The following is a 2,757-nucleotide window of genomic DNA, read 5'->3' as shown; positions in this document are numbered from 1 at the left end:
TCTTCGAATATTTCTAACTCTTCCCATTTCTATTGCTTCGTGTCAGAGAAGTTTTAGCAACTTAAAATTAATAAAAAATTTATTAAGATTAACTATTGGGCAAGAACGATTGTCCAATATTTCTATTATTTCAATAGAATACATTATCGTTAAGAATATTAATTATGATCATGTAATTAATGAATTTGCTGAAATGAAAGCCAGAAAAGTTCAATTAAAATAAATCTTATTAAAATTTAAAATTATTGTATTAGGTTGTTTGGAAAACAACCTAATACAATATTTTTAAATTTTAATGTAATCTAACAGAAAATGAGGCCCATTGGACTTCAATAAGCCCTAGGCCCCTAAAAGCCTATATCCATTCCTGGCTGCATTCAACAGTGTCTTTATTCTATGTGAATTGCACTATCATGAATTAAGTGATTAAGAGTCTAACCAAATAATTATCTAAAAATGGAATTGAACTTTCAAATATATTGTCCACTAATAAAACAATAACAAACAAACAAAAACAAAAAAAAAAACTTACCAAAAACTGAAAAGTTTCTCCTTACATTTACATAATTCTTTCTCAGTCTATCACTATACCAATGAATGTCAGCAACAGATACACTTATTTTTTTGCAAAAGACAAGTTCCGTCAATGGGTGGTTTAAGTTGTACTGTGAATGTTTAACTGTGCCTCACCCTACTTATTGAGAGTACATAACATAAAGCATTTTTTATCATCATTTTATTAATCTTCAAAAATTACTCTCTTTTTATTTTATTTTAACTTCTATTTAAGCAAAGCACAGCTTTATCAGGCTTCTTTTTTGTTAATACAGTTGAATCCACTTATTATTGATATGATCACTTTGGAATTTGCAATTTTTGATAACAATAATCAATGATAAAATTAAACAAAAGATTAAAAAATGTTCATCGTTGAACTCAGTTTATTAGTTTAGGTTCCAAAAGTTTAGGTAAAATGATTTTTCATGAAAAAATTTTAAAATAATGAACTGATTGATTTAATAAGTGAAATGAGATCATAATACATCACATTAAATGTCATTAAAAAGATGAATTTAAGAATTCAGTAGTCATTAAGATGCTTACAATAATAGAGATTTTGCTGAACATTGTTGTCCCAAAAGTTTACATAAATTTTTAAAATTACATGGAAAAAATTATTTAACTGCTAATTATGCTTCATTATATTAATAACATCAAACACATGATTTTGCTTTGAACTCAGAAGAATTTGTAACAATTCTGGTTTCAAGTTATACCATGAATCCTCAATTGCACATTTAAGTTCTGTAACATTAGAAAACTGACATCATCTTCGTACATCTGTCTTGCCATGATCCCCATAAGTTTTATATTAGGTTAAGGTCTGAAATTCTTGCAGGCCATTTCATTACATTCACATTTTGATTCTGAAGCTATTTTTGGTTGAATTTGAATAATGAATGGGAGAATTGTCCTATTGAAATCTCCAATTTAGACTGCCTGGACATTGCATTTAATTCAAATGCTTCCCACACCATTAGAGAGCTATCACCTTGTTTTATGCTGTAAAACACTCTGTCTTCTTTTCTCAGTACATGCTAGTAATAATTGCAGCCATCAGAACTATCAAAGTTTCACTTTTTTTCATCACTGAAGAGTGTACTTAATTTTTTTCATCACTGAAGAGTGTACTTAAGTTCTGCTACATCACACTTAACTGTGATGTAGCAGAACTTCCTATATAAAAAATTAGACCTTAATATTATTTGAGTTACGTAACAATTGTTGTTAGTACTACCTGAGAAAATCTCACGTCACTGGTTCTCAAAGGCAACCTGACACTTTCTCATGATCTTTTAACCTCTGTACGGCCTATATTGTCCGTGGATATCGCCAGAGATGCCAAAAAAGTCAGTCGTCGTCAGTCCCAGGAGTGATCAGTAATGATTTTCCTGATCACTCCTGGAATATCATCGTGCCTATTTAGATACCTTCCCTTGTGATATAGAGTGACATTGTACTAGTTGATACTATTTTCAAACAAATCACCAAAGGAACTGCTGTATCAATCAATGAGAGCTCCATCAGGAGATTCCCCTTCCATCACCAGGTATTTATGCAACTTGTGCTCATTATGTGAACTCTCTCTCTCTCTCTGTGTGACAAAACTTAAAACCTCTGTATCTTCTCCAATTTATTTTTGATTAAATCCTTATTAAGTGTTAATTGGAGTCTGGGTCAGTTCCATATGCTGTCTCTCGATCAGCTGACAATACGAATCCGAATGTCCTTGTACAGGACCGTTCGCATGACAGTGTGATGTTGTTAACCACCGTCTCAGCTTCCATGTTCTGATAAACACAGCAGTGTCAATCCTGATAGGGCACTAAAGAGGTGCCAACCCTAACGTCACATAACCATTCATCTTTCCAATGCATTGTAGCTTTTGGTTCATTACAATCTTGCTTTAAGATATTCAGGTTTAAAAGGTGGTTTTTTTTTCATATCCTAACAAGGATATGAAAAATATTAAGATTTTTGTTTATTATTCTGTGCATAGTATTTTTTAAAACATTTAAGTTAGATTCTTTTAATATGACGATTTTAGTCTCTGTAATCCAAAAATATTCTTGGTAGACAAATCTCACAGCAATCTTATTGGCAAATTAAATTTATTTTGTAAAGACTACATCAAATGCATTTCGGGCTGGTCTAATATTTTCCAGTCCCTCTTCAGTGAATAACCGCTGGTGGTAA

Source organism: Centruroides sculpturatus, unplaced genomic scaffold (genome assembly GCF_000671375.1).
Source record: "Centruroides sculpturatus isolate CEXI.00-Female unplaced genomic scaffold, Cexi_2.0 scaffold1480, whole genome shotgun sequence".
Classification (NCBI taxonomy): Eukaryota; Metazoa; Arthropoda; class Arachnida; order Scorpiones; family Buthidae; genus Centruroides; species Centruroides sculpturatus.
This window is presented reverse-complemented; position numbering follows the sequence as displayed.